The sequence below is a fragment of the Caloenas nicobarica genome, chromosome 4 (genome assembly GCF_036013445.1).
Source record: "Caloenas nicobarica isolate bCalNic1 chromosome 4, bCalNic1.hap1, whole genome shotgun sequence".
Taxonomy (NCBI): domain Eukaryota; kingdom Metazoa; phylum Chordata; class Aves; order Columbiformes; family Columbidae; genus Caloenas; species Caloenas nicobarica.
This window is the reverse complement of record NC_088248.1, coordinates 57603153-57619776: the sequence shown is the minus strand read 5'-3', so window position 1 is coordinate 57619776 and position 16624 is coordinate 57603153.

Here is a 16624-nt window from a genome sequence, read left to right as displayed (position 1 = left end):
TATCCAATCTAAACCTCCCCTTGTGCCACTTGAAGCCATTTCCTCTTGACCTGTCACTTGTTCACTTGGGAGAAGAGACCAACACCCTCCATGCTACGACTTCTTTTCAGGCAGTTGTAGAGAACGATAACGTCTCCCCTTAACTTCCTTTTCTCCAAGCTAAAGAAACCCAGATCCCTCAGCCACTCCTGATAAGACTTGTTCTCTAGAACCTTCACCAGCTTTGTTGTTCTTCTTTGGACACGGTCCAGCACCTCAATATTCTTCTTGTAACGTGGGGCCCAAAACTGAACACAGTATTCAAGGTGTAGCCTCACCAGTGCCAAGTACAGGGGGATGATCACTTCCCCAGTCCTACTGGCCACACTATTTCTGATACAAGCCATAACGCTACTGGCCTTCTTGGCTACATGGGCACACTGATGGCTCATAATAAACTGACTGTCAAACTAACACCCCCAGGTTATGTTCTGCTCGGCAGCTTTCCAGCCACTGTTCCCTAAGCCTGTAGCGGTGCATCAACTTGTTATGACTCAAATGCAGGACCTGGCACTTGGCTTTGTTGAACCTCATACAACTGGCATTGGCCCATCAGTTCAGATGGTCCAGATTCATCTGGACCAAGCCTTCCTGCCTTCAAGAAGATCAACACTCCCACCCAGCTTGGTGTCACCTGCAAACTTGCTGAAGGTGCTTTCAATTCTCTTGTCGAGAGTGTTGATAAAGATATTAAAGAGAACTGATCTCAATATTGAGCCCTGGGGAACACCACTTGTGACTGGCCACTGGCTGTATTTAAGTACAGTCACCACAACTTTTTGGGCCTGGCCATGCAGCCTGTTTTTTACCCAGCGAAGACTATGCCCATCAAAGTCATGAGCAGCCATTTTCTCCAGGAGAATGCTGTGGGAAACACTATCAAAGGTTTTACTAAAGTCTAGGTAGACAACATCGACAGCCTTCCCCTTGTCCACTAAGTGGGTTACCTTGTCATAAAAGGAGATCAGGTTGGTAAAGCAGGACCTGCCTTTCATAAACCCACGCTGACTGGGCCTGATCACCTTGTAGTCCTGTACATGCTGTGTGATAGCATTCAAGACAATCTGCACCATAAGCTTCCCCCACACCAAAGTTAGACTGACAGGCCTGTAGTTCCCCAGATTCTCCTTCTGGCCCTTCTTGTAGATCGGCATCACATCTGCTAACCTCTAGTCAACTGGAACCTCCCTGGTTATCCAGGACTGCCGATTAATGATGGAAAGTGCATTGGTGAGCACTCCCACCAACAACCTCAATACTCTTAGGTGGATCCCATCCAGCCCCGTAGACTTGTGTGTGTCTAAGTGGTGTAGCATGTAACTAACCATTTCCCCTTGGATTATGGTGACTTCATTCTGCTCCTTGTCCCTGTCTTCCAGCTAAGACGGCTGTGTACCTGGAGCACAACTGGTCTTACTATTAAAGACTGAGGCAAAGAAGACATCAAGTACTTCAGCCTTTTCCTCATCCTTTGTCACTATGTTTCCTGCTGTGTCCAACAAAGGATGGAGATTCCCCTTACCCCTCATTTTGTTGCTCATGTATTCATAGAAACATTTTTCATGGTCTTTTAGTTGGGTTTGGGCCCTTCTAATTTTCTCCCTGAATAACCTCATGACATCCTTGTAGTCCTTCTGAGTTGCTTGCTCCTCCTTCCAAAGGTCAAAAATTCTTCTTTTTTTTCCTGAATTCCAGCCAAAATTCTCTGTTCAGCTAGGCTGGTCTTCTTCCCCACCAGCTCATCTTTCAGCACGGGGGGACAACCTCCTCCTGTGCCTTTAAGATTTCCTTCTTGAAGAAAGTCCAACCTTCCTGGACTCCTTTGCCCGTCAGTACTGCCTCCCAAGGCACTCTGTAAACCAGCCTCCTAAACAGGCCAAAGTCTGCCTTTTGGAAGTCCAAGGTAGTAGTTCTGCTGACACCCCTCCTTACTTCTCTAAGAATCAAAAACTTCATGATTTTGTAATTGGTGTGCCTGAGATGACTTCCAACCATCACGTCACCCACAAGTCCTTCTCTCTTTGCAAACAACAGTTTTGGAGGGGTGCCTTTCCTAGTTGGCTCACTGACCAGATGTATCAGCACATTGTCTTCCACACACTCCAGGAACCTCCCAGACTGTTCCCTCTCTGCTGTGTTGTTTTCCCAGCAGACATCTGCTAAGTTGAAGTCCCCCATGAGAACAAGGGTTAGCAACTGTGAGACTTTTCCCAGCTGCTTACATAATATTTTGCCTGTCTCTTCATCCTGATTGGGTGGTTTATGACAGACTCCCACCAGGATATCCATCTTGTTGGCCTTCCCCCTGTTTCTTACTTATGAACACTCAATGCTATTGTCACCACCGTTAAACTCTAGACAATCGGAACACTACCTAATATTCAGGATTACCCTAGTGCCTCTCCTTCCTTGCCTCTCTTTTCTGAAGAGTTTATAGCCATCCATTGCACAGGATTATAAATTAATATTCTAATTTACCAGAATACCCAAATCAAAAGAAACTCCTGGTTTTGAATTGCTTATAAAAAAAATAATGTGAATAGGTTCAGAATACTAAGTTTTTTATAAAGTATGCCATGTTGTCAAATTCCACCATTGATTTAGTATACAACAGCATGTACAACAGGTGGAACACAGGCAGTCTGATATCATTCTGTATCAAGAAAATGCTGTGAGAAGAATTAAAAACAAATTTGGCAAGTAAAACTTTGTTGCAAAACAGAAATATTATCTGCCAGTCAGCTATGCTATTAAACATAGGAGGTGCAACCTACCTACTTTCTTGCAAAAAGTGGAAAGGAAGCAGGAAGAATTGAAAGACACTATTTAGCCTTCATGGCCCTTATTTGAGAAAGCATATGAGCTTGCGTGTGTCTATTCTGACAGCATTCTAGTGTGAACTTAATTTTAAGCTCCAGTTTGATTCCCATTGACTTTGTTGTAAAATGGCAGTTTTCTGCAATTAGACCCAAGCACACAGTATAGAATCTTAATAAGCAGTGAAATTAAGTCAGAAAGAAAAATCACATACTTGGAAACTAAGTGCCTGAAGAGCAAAGATGGAAATAATGACATGAATTTGTGGTATAAAGAAGAATATGCACTCAAAGTGGAAGGTCAATATCATAAAATACAGTATCACTTCTTGCACCTGATGATTAATACGTTATGTTATTCTCACATGCCTAACTTAAGTTCTGTTACTGTCAAACATACTGTAAGCAAAAAGTAATATGTATAGTGTCCATGGAACAGCATAATGTATCTCTGACTGTTTGCATCTTTCAGAAGTCATCAACCACAAATCATGGCAGCTGGTCCACATAAGCACTTGCGTTGCCATCCCTAACCTTTTTTTACCCACTGGTAATTTGGGATATCATCCTTCTTCAGGAATAATTTCAGTCTTTTCAAAAATTTTGTCTGTGTTCCTGGTCTAAAGGATATATGCACAACCAGGTTTCACATAGTATATTTAGAAAGTAAACATGACAATTTGCACCATACGATTTCTTCAGAATGCTTTGGTTGTTCTGAAATATTACATGTTTATGTATGTAAATTGTATTCTCTCGTGTGAGTGACCCCTTAGAAATACAGTTACCCTTCACATGTGCAGCAGTTCACTTACATTTATATCCTGAGAGCTATTTATACAGCTTAACATATAATTGTGAACATCTCTTGCTCACTGATGGAGTCTATTTGAAATAGAATAATTTCATATCATACATTTATGTCGTTCAATTATGAATGCAGTAAAGTTCATATTGCATATATTTATTAAGGCAAAAACTTTATCCTTTAATTATCTCTTAAGATAATAAAATATTTGCCTCAGACAGCATTATTTCAATATGTGCATATGTGTGTATATGTGTAAATTGACTATATAAAGAATGTGCTACAAAATGAGCCAAAGTGCAGGGAAGTTTTAAGTTTCTTCAGTGAGTAACAGAATTGTATTATAACTCTGTTTAAAGCTAGCACTTGTGCATAATATATTCTTCCTTTCCTTTCCTTCCCCTGCCTCCCTCAAACCCATAGAAGAAAACTTCAGGATCAAGTAAAGGCCATTTAGCTCATTAAGTACAGCATCTTTCCTTAGTACTTTAGTCCCTCTGGGTGCCATCTGTTCTATGAAAAGATCTGGTGCTACAACCTTGGCTAGTATTATAGTCTATAAATTTAAAAGTTGATTAGGACAGGATATATCTTCTTGCATTTCTTTAAGTGTATTTTATGACTATCCCCTTTTTATTTAAGATGGCAAACTAACACTGCTACTTAGCATACCATTTCCCACAAAAAAAGTTTGACTTCTGACTTATAAAGATGTGTAAGAGGTTTAAAAAATATATTTCTTGCCTTTTACATAACAGTAGACCACAAAGCTAAGCATATTTTAGAATGAATTAATTATGATCTGAAAAAGAAGTCTGTCTACTTTCTTTTTTACCTTCATTTGTCTTTTTCTCTGTATAAGGTTCAGCTCAACAAAGATGTACATCTCAAAAGTATTTGTTAATTCTTCTGCTTTGCAATGTTTGAACTTTAATTCTTTTTAAAAATACATATAATGAAATGATAACAGAGCAATAATCATTGGAACCTTACTGGAAATCATAGAAGTGTCTAATTTCCAGAAGCTCATCTCCTCTTTTTTTCAGGAAAAATATAACAACAGCTGTATCTTGGAATTTTTATTTACTTCCCCATTTTAATTTTAGCAAAAGATTCATTATAAATCCTTCATGAAGTAATGGACTCATATATTTTCAAAAAATGTATTTAATTGTTGTTTTGATCACTAAAGCTAATATATGTATAAGCTCAGAGGCTTAGAGGGACTGAGCTCTTTGTCCTCAATACAGGCAAGAAGCCATGTCTGGGCAGCTGCATTTACATTAATTATAATGTTGCTTCTCTATAGTTTCAATTACTGTTTTTAATGCTTCAGCTGGTATTTAGTGGATTGTTTATGCCCTTGCTAGATTTGTTATTGATCAAGGACATATGAGATAAAAATTCTATGTGAAAAATGCTTTGCATTGTTCACCTAACTAAGGTCATGAGCTCCCTATCTCTCACAAAACAGATAGCAGCTCTGTCACTACCAACAAATCCCAGTTATCACCTGTCTTCCCAATACTCTGGTGTAGACTGCAATATCACAATGTCAGGTATAGCTCTCTGTGCTGAGAGAAGCTGTTCCTACAATCACAGGCACACTCATATGCTTTGTGAATATGATAGATTGTCTTTCAAACTGGCACCTAGGGTAATTTTAACAAAAATACTGATGAGTCTGATCAGCTTTTTTTTAAACTGAGGAAAATTTTCTGTTTTAAACTCTGACTTAATATTTTTTGCAATATATGTTAAATCACAATGTAGCTTCTTTTGCTTTCCAGGTACATGAGAAACAACTAAAATCTGGCAAGGTCTCAGGTTTAAGATGTACAGTGAACTTGATCTCTAGAATACTTCTATGTTCAGCAGAAGCCTACGTGTTACAAAGACTTTTATTCAAGCATTTAGGAATTCTATCTAAGATTCCTATTTTAGATTCTGCGAGAGGATATTTGGAAATGAATGGAACCAAATGAATTGAATTAGTAGTAACAGTATAGAGAAACCTGTCCGGATTCACAGAAGGTCACACTTAAACCACTAGTAATCAGCAGAGATGGTATAAAGCTGGTATCCTAAACTATGACAAGCAGAGGGAAAAAAAATGTAGATTCCAAAAAGCAATGTCAATGCAACACCCTTTTCTGAGTAAGAGGAAATTATACTATAAATAACAGTAATGATGTAATAGAATAGGAGAGGTTACTTCTGCAGCAGAGCTGGACTCTGGAAAAAGTTATTCCAGGTGCCTGTCTCACCTATAAACAAAATTTTACCGAACCATGTGTTTTCATGGATTTTGCTTGTTTAATTAAATGTTGATATCATTACTATCATTATATTGTCTTTTCTTTTGTTTGTTTGTGTTGCTATTTTTTTCCTCTCAGAGAAGTTATATATGGGTTTATATTTCTATAGGGACTATCATTTTTGAATGTTTGCGCATGGACATACAATTTCTAAAAGAGAACAAGATTTTATTTCAGCATCTCAAAAAAATGGCAGCATAGCGCTCTGTCATGAATTTCTCCATGGTGTTGAGGGACATGTTTTAATGGTGGACTTGGAAGTGTTAGGCCAACAGTTGGACTCAATGATCCTTTCCAGTCCAAATGGTTCTATGATTCTATAAGCATAATACCTAAAACTGATGCACTGATGACAAATTTGGATTTCCTTAGGGAGACCTGCTCTCACATATAGCCATGTTTTCACATTTTTGCTGCTATAGTAAAACTTGTTTCATGGAAGTCTGTGATTTTGGTTATTATTTTAAAACAATAAATATAAATAATAATTAACTATTTTAATAAATTACATTTTAAGTAGGAGTTGTCCAGACCATCTTCTTTCCAACATTTTTAATACACAGTAAACTGCATACTTTCATCCAACACAAAGGAAAAGACAAGGATACTCAAGAATGAGAGTTTTGGTAATTTATTATTCTGGCATATTAGGGTATGAGAGAAATGTAGAAGACCAGATGGCTCTTCTGTTTGAGGAAACCAAGTACAGAAGCTGGTAGTCAGTTCAGGGATCTGATTCCTTCCTGGGATAACTGAAAGAGCTTCAAGACGTGAAAGAAGCAAAAAAGAGAGATTTTTTTGAGGACAAAGCTTCAAAAGAAATAAAGAGTCTTTTGCCCAAAGAAGGACAGAAAGACATATAGGAAGGAGAACAAAGGAGATTTTTGTTTGATTTTTTTTTTTGCTATTAAATGCAAAAGTTATGTCTTCTTTTTTGTTTCTTGAGCTGAAAGTAAAATACTGCTTCAAAAATTTACATGAAGGGTTTTGGTACATTTGCTGTGTCGGCCACTGCAGCCTGCAAACCTGTGTAATGAAGGAGGAAGACAACAGAAACTCACCTAAACAGGTAGGTTTCTGGGCCTGAGGGTCTGAGCCGCCACTGTTTGGCACTTTGTTACTATATTACAGATGATTTTTTTTTCTAGTTAGAAGAAGAACCTGATTCTGAAAAGTGGGAAATGGGTGCCAGTCTAGTGCGTACAGGCACTTTTGAAAAATCATATCATATGCTTTATTGTCATCTTTTAAAACTGCATTTGTAGATGTGGTCTGTGTGTTTTATCTCTGGAAGTCTTGAACTTATTAAGACAGCTAAAACATTTAAAGGGTAGTTAAACCGGAGGCAAATCAGCACAAAATTTTATTCACAAAGGCAAGTGGAATAACTCCTGAACTACTCTGGGCACATTCTTGACCAAAGACAGAACACTTCAAAGGTTGTGTACTTAGTGTCAGATGTGCTAAATTATGTAAGAGTAAGCATTTTATTTTATGAATAGGAACAAAATTAAATACAAGTTTAAGTTCTTATCTTGTTCAAGTGCTAAAAGAACACACATTCTTGCCTGTGTTGATCTGGATTCATACAGTCCACTTTGCAATGACTGTTGATTTTGTCATATTTACTTTATTACATCTTCCACAGTTTCTAAGTAGTCATCATAGCTTTATCTATTTCCTGAACAAATGTGTAAGCTAGGAGAAAAACATTTCTATATTTTATTACTAACTTTCACAGTTATCCTTGAATATACAGAATAAATCATATTTGTCATTTTAGTTTCCACACTACTTACATGATAAAAGTTATTTAATGCATTTTATGAAGCTAGATAACAGTATGACAGCTATTCAGTTTGATCCTGACCAAGAAAGATCACAGGATTTATTGAGGTTACTCATTCAAATCAGTAACCCTGAGCTACCACATGTTTTTTCACAGGGCTTTCAGACTTTTAAGTGATAAAGAATGAGAATGATTCTGGATGCAGTTCCTATGATTTACAGTATAACAACAAAACCAGCAAAAATAATTGGAATTTTAAAAAGGTACAGCATCTTGTCTGAACTTCTATAGATTTCGTACCTTAGTTGACACATTTAGTAAAATGAGAAATGGCGCTCTATTTAGATACTAAGCAAGTTCCTTTTAGTGTGAAGAAAAAAATAAATTTATTTGCCTCAAATAATAAGGCAATCACTGCCCAGCAATAGCAGGGCTGTTTGTGAGGGAGGAGTGTGAGAGTGGGAGGGTCGTGGCAGGACAGTGAGGCTCAATCCTGCAGTGCCCACTCAAGGTGAGCAGAGCAGAGCAGGGTGGCTGCAGCAGCGCATCCTTCCAGCAGTGCAGCCATCACCAGACAAATGCGAGATGACGAGTGAGGTCAAAAATCAGTTTGGGGAGTGCAGTCAGCAAGTCAGGATGGGCAGGAGCCGGGCTGAGCTCAGGGACACCTGTTGGCAGGGTTTAGGCAGGCTCTCAGTGCTCAAACCTGAGCTTAACTGTAGCCCCCGGGCAGAGGGGCAGGGGTGTGCGTATGGATGTATAAGGGTGTGTGTTTAGGAGGGTGTTCAGGGGAGGCTAGTTGGGGATATTAAGGGACATCTGTGCACTCAGGGCCCTTACTTTTAAGTTCTCAAGATATTTTTGCAAGTCTCTTCTGAAATCAGTTTTTCAGTACCTCTTTTTGAAGCTGGGCATTAGAACTGGATGCTGTATTCCTATGTGATCCTATTAATCCCACATTAAGTTAACAGTGTCTTCTTGTTAGGTACCCCTGTAGCAATACAAAAATGATATTTAGTTGCAGAGCTATTATGAAAGAGGCTACGAAATGTTCAGTACCCATGTGAACATAAATTCCTAATATTTTTCTGATGCACAGATTTGAAGGTTATAGGATCCGTTCTATAGGTGTGAAATTTGTGTTTGTATTGTATCATCATTTAATAATTTTACTAAGATACACGCATGACCTTTTTATTTATTTAAAACCCCTTCATCTAACATCCTGCTTCATATTTACAAACACAATATATGGTCTCTGGTGTATTTACTACAGGATTCTAATATTCCTGTTGAGCTTTATTCAGGGATTCATGCTTAGCATAGAATTTATTTGGTACAAGAAATAAGACAAATTATGCTAGGTTTATGACTTGCTGATAACCTAATATAAGAGGAGGTTTTTATTACTTATCTGATCTGCAAACTCTTCTTTTTCCGCTGGAAAAGGCAATCCACCCACTGGAGAATAAAGCTGGTGGAGTTTGTGTCCTCAGTTCAGCTCTAAGGCTTAAAATCAATTCAGTTAGGGAAGAGTGATAAAATCATTCTAGTAAAGGTAAGATACCATGGATTTCTGTGTATGCGTGATCAAGCCCCCAGCTGCTACTGTTTCACAGGGACCTGCAGCATGTGTATCTTCCGTAAATTCTTACAAAGACTGTTGATTGTTAGTTACCTCTACTGTAAGAAAAGCATGTTTACAATCTGCAGATTTATGGATTTAAGTCCATTTTGCTTCTCTTGAATGCTTAACTGTGAACTACCAAAAATAAGCAACACATAATACACAATGCATGGTTAATATCTTGATCTTACAAATAAAACCTGAATGCAGAAGATGCACAAGCTATCTATAACCATGTAAGCTGCACAAAAATGATAATAAACACATTTTTAAAATATTTTGAAAAATTTAAGTTCATATTAAGCGCATTTCAATCTTTTAATTTAAGTGTATGATTGTATGTCTCATGAGCAACAGATAAACTTTATTCAAAACTATGCACAACACAAAAATAGTTTTTACATTTATTCATACCTAAAGTTACTTAAAGTTAACATAAACATATAATAAATAGTAAATAATGTATAATATGACATATATTTTGTTAATGTAATACACATGCATCATATATAGTTTATAATATATGATACATTAAACACCAAGAACTAATCACCAGTTAATTTGGGATTTGTGTTGTTTCTACAAAATTTACTTAGAATTGTAGAATCAAAGAATGGTTTGGATTAGAACAAACCTTTAAAGGCCATTAGTCCAACTCCCTTGCAATGAGCAGGGACATCTTCAACTAGACCAGGTTGCTCAGAGCCCCATTCAGCCGGGCCTTGAACGTCTCCAGGGATGTGGCATCTACCACCTCTCTGGGCAGCCTGTTCCAGTATTTTACCACTCTCATTTTAAAAAATTTCTTCCTTGTGTTTAGCATCAATCTCTCCTCCTTAGTTTAAAACCATTATCCTTTGTCCTTTTTCTACAGACCCTACTAAAAAGTCTGTCGCCATCTTTCTTATAAGCCCCCTTTAATAGTTAAATGGCCACAATAAGGTCTCCCCAGATTATCCCAAAATTGAAAATAGTAAAATATAACTAAAATTACACAAAAATAATTATTGCAGTTCTGGAAACAATTTGAAAATTTAAGATGAACATGTTATAAGAGAAAAAAATACATTACAGTGTATTTCAAGTAGCTTTATGAAGAAAAGCAACTACTAAATGATGATGGAACATAAAGCGGATGCATAAGCTTGAGCCCGTGACGAAATAACAGATTAATTAGTACCTTCTTGAAATTCAGGAGGCACGAACCTGTAGGGATATTTTAATCCTTTCTTTTTTTTTTCTTGTTCATTCCACAGATGTACACTGCCTGTGATGGTAATGGGTATAAATTTAAGGTTACAATTGCATTTTTATGACTGTCGCTATTCCTTCCATTCACAGAGGAAAGGAAAAGCAGTAGGAGCAGTAACACAGGAGAAAAGAGATGATGTGAGATCAAGAACTGGAGAGAAAGGTCGAGAAGTCATTCTCACAAGAAAAGATGACTCTATTTATTTGATGCTTAATAACTTTCTCTCTGCAGTTTTAACCAAGGCAAGGAAGTAGAGGCAAGAGACAGAAACATCAGTATGAGACACAAGCAGACAATCTATTGACTGATATCAGTATAGCCAGAGTTAGGAAGCCTTTCATCAACTATTCTGGCTTCTCTTTAGAGCTAGTATTTCCCTCACCCTTGTCCAATGCAGCAGTGCTTAGTTTTGCCAACTTTTGGAAGAACTCCTTCCAGCTAAAATCTGACTGCATCAACTTACCAAAAAATCAGGTGCATTTAGACTTAGTGCCTCTAACACTTTCAGATTAATAAATAATACGTTTCTAGACCAATTATTCCAAGTGAGAATGATATTACCTAATTATCAGACATCAAACATATATGCTTGCTACTTAATTTTCTCAAGAGCACTCAAGTATGACAACAGCAACTCAGATAGACAAGTTCAGTGGACTAATTAGCAATTGGTAATGAAAAGTATGTATTGTTGAAGACCCTCTTGTACACAAGCTCATATGTTGGTGAGTGAAAAGACACTCTTGTTTCTATTATAATATTTGTTTATCTCCAATAAAGTTTCATACAGTACTAGAAAATAATTGAGTAGGCAATTTTGAATTTCAGCAAACCTCTTGCCAAATTTGACAAAATTTCTTAACATAATAAATATCCTATCCTTTTGAATTTCATAGCATTTTCCAGATGTGATAAATATGTGAAGAATTATACTGGAGTGATATGATAACTATGGCTAGTGAAACATACAAACAATGTTATGTTTAGGGAAAAATGTGGGAAGTTTTATGACTTTCTTAAAGAAAAAACAATAATTAATTTTATACTTCTTTTCCAGACTGATAGGAAGCCTAGTGCACAACATTAAAATAAGACTGGAATGTGTTTTATTTTTACAAAATTTTATTTGTTGGTATTATTTTATTAGACCATGATTTCTCATGTACTACCCATTTCCCTAAAAGATCTTAAACTCTAAAAATGTTTAGTAAACTCTTGTGTGGTTGACAATTCATTTGTGCAAAACTCAAGAATTATATGCTTTTCTAGAAGTTACCTATTAAGTTCTCTTCTGTCATGCAGCTGTAATACTGAAATATTCTCAGTGGTAAATTGTGAAGCTTCTAAGGCTTGGACTGACATAGGCTATAAATTAAACCAACCTATGACTAGAAAATGGTTAGAGAAGCAACAGGACAAATTTAGCTACCACATATCATGTCTCTGCTAAGAAAGTCTTCCTTCTATTCTTTTCCTCCTATATTGGTGACACTGGAGAACCAAATTTAGCAGTCAGTTCTCTTAATTTTTACTTTTAACTCATATCTAGTCAAGTTGCACTAAATAATATTGATTCAAGTGATAGAACTTGGTTCTGCTTCATAATACTTTTCCAAATAAACAGAAAATCTGCTGTCAAAAAAATGTAAAAGATAGAAAAAGAATTTCCAGTTTTACGTTTTTATGTACTTTATGCCCATGTACATCTTAGATATTTTGATTTTTTTGAAAATTTGATCCTAACTAAACCAAAGAAAGTACAAAAACTCTGCTGAAAACTCTATAAGAGGAATAAAGGAAGCCAAAGGTACATTCTACCTTTCCAACAAAAGGAACTGTAGTTAGCAAAGAAGCCTGTGACAGACAATAGTTTGTTTGTCAAACCATATGTATGAGGAATGTATAGCCACAGGCAAGCCAGTGTCAACAGTGGCACCTGGGGACAACAATGAATCACAAAGAAAGTAATCTCAAAGAAAGGAAGGCTCAAATTGTGTACTTGTGGCTTAGAGACAGCAGTCAGCCAACATCAGTGCTTAATTCTTTTTCACATGGGGCAGAAGGAAATGAAAGATTGCAACCACTTTCTCCTTCTGGAAGAAGCCCTGATAACAAAGAGAACAAGCAAGAAGAAAGGAGGCACCTTTCTAACATACGCAATTAATTTGTGTTATGTTAATACACAGGCAGTAGGATATCAGTAGTCAGGTTTTAAAAATGTATAATTTACAAATAAAATATAATGAAAGAAAATAGTCTCTCTTAAAAACAAAAATCAACCTAAGCACAATAGAGGTGATCTTCTTAATATCATATGTTGCCAGCACATTGCCAGTAATTTTGCAATACCTCTCTCTTCTAATGGGCATCATTACTCTTTCTGAAAAGAACATGTTAAAGTTAAAAAGTTATCTGGGGCCATCTTTCATATAGTGATATATGACACTGTTCTATTTTTTTTTTTCTTGTAATAGTACAAGAGCTTTTGAGAAGCCCCAGGTCAACATACCATGAAGTAAAGGAAAGGTATTTCTTCAATTATTACTTTAGTGGTTTTTGTTCATCATGGATGTGAGCTGCCATAAAGGTGGCCTGGTTAGAAGGGGAAAATTACTGAGCAAAATAAAATGTCTGTTGAAAAATCCTGACAGAGAAAGGACTGCCAGCCTTGAACTGCCATCCTGGGAATGAGGCCTGGGAACCAGAAACATCCTTGAAGTACAGCTGGATGCCTAGAAACTGGATGCATCCTGAGAGAACACGGATAAGCACACCATAACAGCAACTCATCATCTGAAAGGGTGGAAAACAGTCTGGAAAAATAGAATTGCTCTGAAAGAATAGAAAACATCATAATCTATTGGCTGTTACAGATGAAAAACTGAAATTATCAGCACCTGCTGGCTGCTCAAAGTAGGATTTCCTATGCCCTCTTATACCTCTATGTTATAAAAAGGACTTAATTTTTATTCAAAATGGAGCCTCTCTCTCTGAAAACTCCCCATGCTTCTCCTACTTTTCCTTTCCTAACCAGGTTGAATTCTCCATGTGAACTTTCTGTGAGATCTTGGCCTCTCACTGGGGACTGGGATGGATGAAGAATGAGTCAAAAGCTTATGGGTAAGAATTAAAGGGCAAGCTAATATGGGTGACACTGTCGTGGGTGTTTACTAAAGGCCATTTGACCAGGAAGAGAAAACTGATGAGGCCTTCTACAGACAGCTGAAACTAGCATCAAGATCACAGGCCCTGGTTCTCATAGGGAACTTCAACCACCCTGATATCTGCTGTAAAGAAAACATAGCTTGGCATACACAGTCCAAGAGGTTCCTGCAGAGCATTCATGATAACATTTTGACACAGGTGGGAAAGGAGCTAATGAGGAGGTGTGTGCTGTTTGACCTTGTACTAACAAGGGATTGGTTGAGGATGTGAAGTTTGGGAGGAGCCTTGCCTGCAATGACCATGAGATGGTAGAGTTCAGGATCTTATGTGGAGGAAGCAGGGCAATAAGTAGGATTACAGTCCTGGATTTCAACAGAGCTAACTTTGGCCTCTTCAAGGTCCTGCTTGGATAAATCCCATGGGTTAGAGTTCTAGAGTGTAGGGGAGTCCAGAAGGGCTGGTCAGTATTCCAGTATCACTCCCTCCAAGTTCAAGATTGGTAGATCCCTGTGAGCAAGAAATCATGCAAAAGGGAGCAGGAGACCTGCATGGATAAACAAGGAGCTTCTGACAAAACCCAAGTGGAAGAAGAAAGGTCATGGAATGTGGAAAAAGGACAGGCCACTTGGGAGGAATATAGGAACGTTGTTAGAGTATGCAAGGATATGCTTAGGAAGGCTAAGGTCCACTTGGAATTAAATCTGGCCTGGGATGTCAAGGACAACAAGAAGGGCTTCTTCAAGTACATTGGTAGCAAAAGGAAGGTTAGGGCAAATGTGGGTTCACTGCTGAATGAGAAGGGTGCCCTGGTGCTGGAAGGCAGAGTTATTGAATGCCTACTTTGTTCCAGTCTTTACTGTTAAGGCTGACCCTCAGGAATCCCAGACCCTGGAGGTAGGAGAGAAAGACTGGAGAAAGGAAGACATTCCCTTGGTTGAGGAGGTTTGGGTCAGAGATCTTTTAGGCAAACTGGACACCCACAAATCCGTGGGCCCTGATGGGATGCACCCATAAGTGGTGAGGGAGCTGGCAGGTGTTATTGCTAAACCACTCCCTATCATCCTTGAAAGGCCATGGAGAACAGAAGAGGTCCCTGAGGACTGGAAGAAAGCCAGTGTCACTCCATTCTTCAAAGAGGGCAAGAAGGAATGACCTAGGAAACTACAGGCCAGTCAACCTCAACTTCATCCTTGGAAAGGTGATGGAACAGCTCCTTCTGGATGTCATGTCTAAGTATGTAGAGGAAAAGAAGGTTATCAGGAGTAGTCAACATGTATTCATCAAAGCAAAATCATGCTTGAACAACTTGTTAGCCTTCTATCAACCATCTGGACAATAACTTCTTGGTATGGGTACTAAGGGAACTGACCAGGAAAGGTACCTTCCTAGATCCGCTGCTCACTAGCAGGGAGGGTCTTGTGGGTGAAGTGGTGATTGCTTGCTGTCTTGGCCGCAGTGACCAAGAAGCAGTCAGATTTAAAATCTATGCTAACAGGAGAAAAACTGCCAGCAAGACCTCAACTCTGGAAATGAGGAGAACAGACTTCACGTTGCTCAGAGAACTACTTAGTAAGGTCCCCTGGGAAAAAGCCTTTGAAAGTGCTGTGGTCCATCAGTGCTGGTCACTTTTTAAGTACCACCTCCTAAGCACAGGAATTTTGGCAATTCCAAAATGTTGAAAGTCAAGCAGGTAAGGCAAAAAGCCATCTTGCCTGAGCAGGAATCTTCCTCTTGAACTACAGCAAAAAAAGAAAGTATATGGTCAGTGGAAACAATGTTAGGCATCATGGGAGGATTTACAGAGATGCTGCTCACCACTGCAGGGAGGAAATTCCTGTGGCCAAAGCTCAGTTAGAGTTGAAGCTGGCCAGAACTGTGACAATAAAAAGGGCTTTTTAAAATGTGTTAATGGCAAAAGGAAAGCCAGAAATAACATTGGCCCACTACTTGATGAACATGGTCACCCCATAAACATGGACATAGACAAAGCTGAGACGTTTAATGCTTCTGCCTCAGTCTTCAACACCAAAGATGGGCTTTGAGACTCCCATATCCTTGGGCTAGAGAACCATGGCTGCAAGAACAATAAACTCGCCATCAATCCGGAAATTTTACAGGACTTGCTACTCCAACTAGATCCCTATAAGTTGGTGGGGCCTGATGGGATTCATCCAAGGGTACTTAAAGAGCTGGCTGATGTCATAGTGAGACCTTTCTCTGTGATTTTTCAGTGCTCCTCAGAATCTGGAAAGGTTCCAGATGACTGGAAGCTCGCAAACATTGTCCCAATCTTCAAGAAGGGCAACAGGGATGACTCTGGCAACTACAGGCCTGTCAGCCTCACTTCTGTGTCTGGAAAAATCATGGAGAAGATTATTCTGGGAGTTACTGAAAAACATCTGAAGGACAATGCAGTCATTGGTCCCAGCCAGCACAGGTTCATGCGGGGAAAGTCTTGCTTGACCAACTTAATTTCTTTCTATGACAAGGCTGTCCACCTTGTTCACCGAGGGAAGCTGGCTGATGTGATCTTTTTGGATTTCAGTAAAGCCTTTGACACTGTCTCTCACAGTATCCTCCTGGACAAGATGGCCAGCATACAGCTGGGTAAACACACAGTGCAGTGGGTGAGCAATTGACTGATGGGCCAGGCTCATGCAGGGATCCTTCTTAGGGCCAGTACTCTTCAATGTCTTCATAAACTACTTGGACTCCGGACTTGAAGGAATACTAAGTAAGTTCACCAATGACACTAAATTGGTAGGAGCTATTGATACTCTGGAGGGCAGAGAGGCCTTGCCCAGGGATCT